Below are 9,260 nucleotides of genomic sequence, written 5' to 3' on the forward strand. Positions count from 1 at the left end.
AATTTTAAGCGGGGGCCATGCACCCCACTCCTTGTGAATTGAATTCGCCACTAAGGTCATCTCCAATGCATTGGACTCATATGAGTTCAATGGATTGACATATGTACATTCCACTTACAATATAATTTTACCTATTAAACTCTACACTCCATTAAACTCATATGATTTCAATGGATTGACACAAGTACATTTAACTCATTATATGTATGTGTGAGTGCGAGAGGGGAGAGAGAGAGTGTAAAGTTCAATCCCCATTCTATTGAGTGTCATGTCATTAACCCAAAATGAAGATTTTAAGTTTAATGGGATTCAACTCTCCATTCAACTCCTATTAGAGATGGCCTAAGTGAACATCATTTTCCAACCCATTGAGTATCATGTGAAAGGGTATTTGGCATGCATGGTAAGTTGGAGATGCATTCTCTTTAGCCGAGGCTTAACACCACATAGAGGCAAGAAGGTGTTCCCATCCCCTCGACTATGTTGAGGGTTTCCTCCATGGAGGTCCCATTCAACACATGCTAATAAAAATTTAAAACTAAAATTGGCATATATATATATATATATATATATATATATATATATATATATATATATATATATATATGGTTAGGTTATTGTGTTTCTTACATTTATTGTGTGCTAGAATGCACCAATAGGAATTTAGTAAAATTAAATAATTATGTAATTAAATAAAGATAGATATTAAATGATTTCCATAATTGTATGTATATTAAATGATATCTATAATTATAATTTTCCTTTTATGGAAACTAATTGAATTCGTCATTAATGACAGCAATGACATTCTTTCAAAGTGAATTCGTATTTAGGTTTTATGTATGGATTCGTGTTTTGTTTCAGGACACACTCACTTAAAATGTAATAAAGTTGCATGGAATATGAAGAACGAGAGTGTATTCTACTAGAACACACTCTCATTATGCTAGAATACAATCTCATTATTCTTGATACAAATTCATTCAGAAAGATTATTATTGTTGACATTAATGACGAATTTAATTAGTTTCCATAAAAAAAATTATAATTATAGATATTATTTAATATACATATAATTATGGAAATCATTTAATATCTATCTTTATTTGATTAAATAATAATTTAACTTTTACTAAATTCTTATTAGTGCATTCTAGCACACAATCGATATGAGAAACATTTGAATGTACCTCTCTCTCTCTCTCTCTCTCTATATATATATATATATATATATATATATATATATATATATATATATATATATATATATATATATATATACATACTAGGTTACAACCCGTGGAAACCACATATATTGATAACTAAAAATGACAATAAAAAATCAAAAGATTTATAAAATTTTACTTACCAAGATATAAGTTTTTTGTCTAAATTTTTAATTGTAAATAATATTAAAGAAATACAATATTAAATTAAGAAATATAATATTAAATCAACATCAAATGAAAATCAAACAAATAACATACATCGCAATAATAATGTATGTATAAATATATATTAAACTTATAACAATTAAATAATTAAGACGTTTATATATTGTTTATTTGATTTTTGAATTTGAATTCAACACTTGTTTAAGTATCAATTGAAATATATAATTTAATAGAATAGGTTGCATAAAGAAAATATTAACATAAAGTATAGTGCTTTAACAAAAAAAATTGGAAAACAATTAGTGTTATAACAGTATATTGTTGTGAAATATGTACATTAATTGTTATTTTCTATCCTTATTTTTTTTTGTGAAAAACTATGAAACATGGACAATTTAAGACTATTAACATATTAAAACAGGGACTATATATGCAATATTTCATATACGTAGTAGTTGGGGAATAATTTGGAGTTTTGTTTGTAGAGACGTATTAGAAAATCGTCCATCCTTCCAAGATTTATTTCTCACGCACAAACACAAATCAAAACCTTTATATGTCTTGCAACAAATCAAGCATGGAAACAAATTCGTGGGGTAACGAATATCGGTTTTATCTTTGTGGATTTTGTAATATGAATAGAGCACATCAGAGTCAAATATGAATAAAGTCACATCTACAAAAACATATAAATTTGAACATAACATCCTAGTTACATATTAAAACGATTCAACTAAGAAATACACATCATCAAAAACTTATAAATGGGAAAACAACAATATGGTCATATCAGTTTGAAGGACAAATGGATATAGAAAGTGACGTGTGACAAATGATTCTTTTATCAAGAAGGGAGATTAATGATAGGAAGAAACTTACTCCTCAATAGATGGTTCTCTAAGCGGATTATTTGTATATAACCTAAAGATGTTACATTGCATGTATTTTGTGTCTAACTTGCAACCAACCAAATATAAAAATTAAAATAAGACCTAAACAAACAGTAAAACCTGCATAAGTCATTTGTTTGGATGAATGATTTTTATGTGATAAATATCGAGTAAATGACACATCTGTTAATTCATTACTACTCAAAAAGATAATACTTTTGGTTGTTTAGAATCTGAGTTACTAACAGTAAAAAACCAAATTTCAAGGTACCAAAACTAAGAATATAATATAAGAAATGTATTGGTAGTCGTCTGACAGATCCAGGTTTTGATCAATTTTATATAATTATTTAGCCAGAGATTACCTGCATTATCTACTAAACAAAAAACAGATCTGAGCACTAAAATATCAAAAAACAACATATTAAATGTTATAATCCAAAAAGGAAGAAGAAAATGGAAGTTCCATAGCTACATATATTAGATTTGTGATCTCAGCCTATACAAAAAACATACTTTCATGAAACTGGTGTTGTTCTTATTACAAATTTACTTGGATCCCACCATTGATTAATGATGATCATATATCCATATCAAACTTATTATTTCAAAATATTAAACCACTGGCACTTAACACCAAAAATCAAAGAAATAGTGGTCACCTTCAAATACTCCTTGACTTTTTGAGCATGTTTGAAGGAATACTCAGTAGCAGCAACAACAGATAAAAACTTCTTGTAGCCATTCATGATCATATGTGGTGCTGCAATTAACGAATGGTAGTTAATGCCCAATGAAAATGCAACAAATTGAGAAAGTCCAGTGGTGAATTTCTCATGGAGATCATCTTCTATGCGGTAAAGAACTTCTGGACTGAACACTAATCCGTTTTCATAAACAAAATGAACAATTAAGCTCCATCGGAGTTAGAATTTCCATTGTTCATTTTTTAATCGTCATGGGAATGTTAAGAACCTAGTGTTTGTATATCCAGATCATAGAAGATAAAGAAATCAAAGATTATCATTTTGATTTTTGAGTTTCATTGAAGAAAACGAAGAAAAACAAATTACCTGGAAAATAAAGTTTCTGATAGATCCAATTCGGTGATTCCTGGAGGAACAATGACGTCAATTAGTGCAAGGAGATCAACACGTGCAGGTGCTGCAACATGGAAATTGAAGCAATGGTTACAATCAATTTATCAAATCTGATATGAAACATGATGAACTGAAGTCATAGATTTTTATTTCGTTAACCCCAACAGTACCATCCCTTCAAAAACTACGACTATATAGGGTTTAGGAATAAAAACAACAATAATATCGTGATTACCTTTGGATGGCTGCTTTTATGGGACACAGTCACCTTAGACGGGGTAGGAATGAGAAAGTGATATGATGGCCATCATCACCATCTTCATCCGACACTGACATGCGAGGTGATGAACATTAATATACTAACCACAAGAAGATTGACTGAAACCATGTGTGAAATGTTGATGCAATTTGCAGTATCGACTAAATCTCTAGTAACTCTGATTCAATATTGAGAGAGAGATAGAAAGAAAGGGCGGACAATATTAATCAGTTTGATTAGGAGAGAAAGAGAGAAGAATATGAGAAAAATGGTTATGCCATAGGCGACAATATAGGGGAGATGATGAGATTTAATTTCAAAATTGAAATTGACGATTTCACACAGATATAGAATTTTTGAGAAGATTGAATATAGTAAGTAATCAAGTCCTTGCAAACGTGAATAAGATATAATATGCATTAACATTAAAATAGGAGATCTGTTATGGAAATCATATGAGCTGGACATGTAATCGAGACTATTATAAGAATAAGGGGCAAAAAAGGAATTTCACATTTGCTAAAAATCAAAGATTGAAATGACACGTGGCAAAGAGGATTCTTTTATTATATATATATATATATATATATATATATATATATATATAGAGAGAGAGAGAGAGAGAGAGAGCTACGTTCATTTGTTTAAACTAATTATTGTGTTATTGTATGCATAAATGTGAGCCAATCAAAATTAAATAAAAAATTAAATAATTAAATAAATAAATAAGGGTAATTTAGTAATTTGATTAGTAACTTCCAATAATAATCCCTATAATCATGGTATTGACTTTTAACCTAATTTCTCCAGGTTTATATCTAGAGTCGCTCAATCTCCACCGATTACAAGCCCTGGCCGATGATACAAAGCCGTCGCCACCATCGTCCGCCTCAAACACCTTCCTTCTATCTTCCTTCTTCTCGATTTTGTTTCTCTGACCTAGGACCATTGTGGTTACTCTGTACTTTTCAACTCAATCTCACTAAAAAAATCCAATCAATTCAGCAATGTCGGCCTTAACAGACCAACCTAGCCCTAAATCCTTTTGTGGCGTGTATTTGCTTAAGCGGAGAAAGAAAGAGGAGATTGTGATATGCAGAAAAGAGCAGAAGCTGTAGTGTCGATCCAAGGAGGAAGACGAGGCAGGAAAGGTCAAGCAAGAAGAAGGATTTGGTTGTGGGATCGGCTACAGCAGGTAAAACTTCTTGATTCTTTTTTTCTTTCTTCTTTTCATTCTGAAACGATTAATTAGTCTTGATTATCGATTCAATGATTTTCCTAATTTCTCTATTCTCCTTCTGAAATCTCCACTTCTGTCGACTGTCGCTCTATCTCACCGATTTTGATTTGATTCTCGAGCTTCAATCATTATCAATTCATTGGTTTTGATGTGATTCTCGAGCTTCAATCATTATCAATTCATTGGTTTTGGGGCTTATATAACCTTTTTTTGATTATCTGATGTATGCGTTTTCTGATTACAACTTCTCTTGTTTTCTTAATTTTTTATTATCCACATGCAAAGATTTCTCAGCATAGTATTGAGGTTGTTTCTAACTGAGTTGATTTTTTTTCTGTTTTTAATGAGCGATGATTTCTACAAATTATTTTCTGAATTGTTGATTATAAGTCGTATTAATTTCCTTTGTTTTGGGTTTGATTGTTCTTGATAGAAATGGATAAATGGAATGGATTTTTGGGGTTAATGTTTTACAGAAATTGTTTGTTTTGCTTGACAGAATTCGATGTGGTGTTTATTGCTTGAAATTGCCATGGAAAGAAGATTAAGCAATAACAATGAGTGATTGTATTTCTCATTTGCAGGTATACATGAAATCAAGAACAAGAATGTTCTTGTTTTCTTGGCTGGGAAGGATACATATGAGACTTACAACATTCTCCTGGAATGGAATCTTGAATTCCGATTATGTCATAATAGAATCTTGAAGATGAACATTCTACGGGATGAAGATGAACAATGACCACCAATCTTCCAAAAAGAATGGATTATTCTAGCAGAATAATATACAATATAATAAAAAGAAATATATGTAATAGTATATTCTGGTAGAATGATTTATATATTTGTATTTCTTTGTTATTAATAAGTGTAACATTCTCATAGAATAGTATATAAATTTTTTTCTTTTCTAAGAATGTAATGAAATTTTTTTAACTTGTATCTAAAATTTTGTTATTCTTCAAGAAGTTCATTAAATCAAAATATATATTATGTCAGAATGTGTATTCTTGTATGGTTCAATAATTTTTGTTATTTTTCTATATATTGATAAACATATTCCGTCAGAATTTCCGAATTAGGAGAATTATCATCCATACAATCAGATTTTTAAAATTAATAGAATCTATTTTCCCTTAAAATATGCAATTTTCCTTAAAATATGCAAATTTCCTTTATTAAATCTATATTAACTGACTAAAATACCCTTCTAGTTAAATTAGATGGTATTTTTCAATTATATTTAATTCAATAATATGTAATAATCACTTTCTTAAAATAAGTAAAATGATTGGCCTACAATCATTCATACAATAACACAATAATTAGTTAGAATAGAATAACCTAGGCATATATATATATATATATATATATATATATATATATATATATATATATATATATATAGGGAAAATATCAAATGAGAACACCTAAAAGGTTGAGAACGCGACAATAATTATGGACCAATCATTTCATAAGGACATAAAAGTAATTTGACAAATGTAATTAAATATGGATAAGTTATGATAATTAATTAGTTTCTTTAATTATGTGATGTATTTATTTTCCCTGATATTAGGAATGTAGTAAACTTATTTTTTAGTTAACAAGATTAATAAAATATCATTTAACATGATTTAAAAAAACCGTTTTTATTTTTTTATTTTTTTTACCAACGACATATTAAAAATGTTGAAGAATTTATCATATTATCCAAATATTTTTAACAACACATGAATATTTTTAACGACATATTAAAAACACATTTGTAATCATATATGAATATTGTTGTAAGCTTTAATGTATAAAACATAATTTGGATATAAAAGATTTCTATACAATCATATTATAATCTTAAATGAATAAAACACAACTTTTAGATAAAAAGTTTTCAATAAAATTATAATTATAAATGAATGATACACATTGCATAAATAAGTAGATTATACATCTCATCATAAATGAATAATACAAAACAAAATTACAATATATTAATTAACTATTTTCCTTATAATCAAAATTAATACAACTCAAACAGAAAAATGAATACAATAATTAACTATTATTCTATAATTCATAAATGGATAAGTCACTTTACAATGTTCGGTTGAATTCCATAATCATAAATGAATAAGTCTTCAACATTTCCACTTTATCGTGTTTTCTTGAACACGGCCATTCCAACATTATATTCCAGAAGATCTTGGATTTCACTGTATAAATGTAGAAACATAAATCTGTTACAATTTTAATCATAAAGGAAGAAAATACAACACAAAGACGAAAATACATAATAATCATAAATGAAAAAAATCATATTATTTAATTCTTATATGATTAGAGTCTTATTTATACATGATTGAAGTCTTATTCATATAACTTGATTTATCTATTTTTATTAGCTTCATTTATACATCATATTCCTAAAGAAAGAACTACGAATATAACCTATAACGTTAAGCTTTGAATGATACAATGAAATATTGCTCAACAAAAAATTCAAGTACAACCTCAAGGGCATCCTCCTTAACATAACTACATATGAACACAAATTCCACCAACATATGACAAAATCAAGCCAGAATGTAAAACAGAACCTGAAAATAGAAAGGCCAAAACCTAAAATATGTCAAAAGTTGTCTGCTTAAGGGTAGAAAAAAACAGTGGTGGTTGTTGAGGTGAGAGGTTATGGTTAATGGATGGTTAGACGATCATTGCATAACACGATAGTCGATGCTTACTGGTGGTCCTCTAGTGGTCTAGTGGTACTATGGTGGTGTCGACGGTCACATAGGTGGTGGTGGTGATGTTAGAAGGATTTGTGCGGTGTGGGAGAGGTGGAGATGGTCGCCCGATTGAGAGTGGTCAACATAGGGTGGGCTGATAGATTCTTAGGGTTTTGAGAAGGAAAGATGGAATAAAACTGAAACTGGTTGGCTTTTAAAGGGCCGTAGGGAAACGAAAGCCCAGTAACAACGATCAAAGTAGGTAAACGGAAGGGTCGGGGAAGGGTTGTATGGTGGTGACGACTCAATTAGAGTTTAAAGGTTTGAAATTTGTATTTAGAGAGTGAGAGGAAGAAGGATACGTGAGTGAGAGAGAAAGAGAGGGGGAGAGAGAGATTCCAGCAACTTGACAAAATAGGTTAATGTTTAATGACCATATTACCCTTTAGTCTATTAAAAATTTACAATCTCGTCCCATGACTTTTAGAAATTTACAATTTCATCTCATGACTTCTATAAATTATATTAGCCTTAGATCGTAATATTTGAAGAGGTCAGATTTGTTATCATGTTCTCAACCTTTTTAGTGTTCTCATTTGATCGTGTATATATATATATATATATATATATATATATATATATATATATATATATATATATATATATATATATATATATATATATATTATTAAACATATTAGTAATATCTTGAATTTTAAAAGGTATAAGATACAAAGTTTTTTGTACAAAACAATTATATATAACAAATCATTAATACTTGTAAAAATTTTGAGGACTTAAATTAAAAAATGTAACTAAAAATTTAATATGTAACAAAATAACGATTTTAAAATATTAAATTCATCTATATAAATTAATTTACATTTGTTAAACTAAAGATTGATAATAATTAATTTATATCAAATATATAAACAAACAATATAAATATAATTTTAAAAATTAATATTTTAATTAAAAATGATAATTTTTTATTACATAATAATTATTAATAAAATCTAATAATTATTTTTCTAAAAAACAATTCTTTAGAAAGCTACTAATTAATTGCGGCTGGTTTACGCAGGCACAATCTAGTAGGTTAAATTTCGCCTCACCCTTCGCTTCCGTCACTGCAGCGATACGTATGTATATGTCTGCGAAAGTTAAGTATATGCTATTGCTCCAGGTACTTCTGTTTTTCATCTATAATCACTTTTGAGAGTAAGGCTTTTTCTGATTTTTTTGGATTAACCGGTTGTTAAATCATAATCTTTATTTAGTGCTCTTGATTCTTGCCTTCTCAATTTCGCTTGTGTGTATGCCAGCATAAGTTAGTGAGAAAGTTTTAAGAACATAATCATGCTATTGTCCCACGTACGTACTTCTGTTTTCATCTATAAGGATTTTCAAGAGTAAGACTTTTGTGCTTCTATACGTGTCCGAGGCTCTAAGGCCGATTCCTGCATTAAATTAGCTCTACGTACGATTACAATTTACTGCTTTTTAGTTTTTCATGTATTTATTTATTTATTATAATAAGCCCATGTTTTTATCGTCCTTAGCGTTATCTCCATGTTTTGCTATCTTTAGCCATTTAGCTTGTTTATTTCGATGCATTGGCATTAGTTTAAGAGAATGAAGAAGAAAAATA

The 9,260-nt window shown here is 28.7% G+C and overlaps 1 long non-coding RNA gene across 2 annotated transcripts; it reads right to left on the bottom strand.

Moving 5' to 3' along the window:
* Positions 1-2,784: 2,784 nt before the first annotated feature.
* On the bottom strand, positions 2,785-4,003 carry LOC145162363 (uncharacterized). Of its 2 annotated transcripts, none has more exons than XR_013739057.1 (3): positions 3,620-4,003; positions 3,358-3,448; positions 2,785-3,047 (listed from the first exon to the last, which is right to left on the bottom strand). It is a non-coding gene; the product is annotated as an uncharacterized LOC145162363 (long non-coding RNA). The 2 variants fall into 2 exon arrangements; XR_013739056.1 differs by having other exon boundaries at positions 2,785-3,259.
* Positions 4,004-9,260: the final 5,257 nt, after the last annotated feature.

The sequence above is a fragment of the Lactuca virosa genome, chromosome 3, assembly GCF_052849685.1.
Source record: "Lactuca virosa cultivar CGN04683 chromosome 3, Lactuca_virosa_CGN04683_v6, whole genome shotgun sequence".
Taxonomy (NCBI): domain Eukaryota; kingdom Viridiplantae; phylum Streptophyta; class Magnoliopsida; order Asterales; family Asteraceae; genus Lactuca; species Lactuca virosa.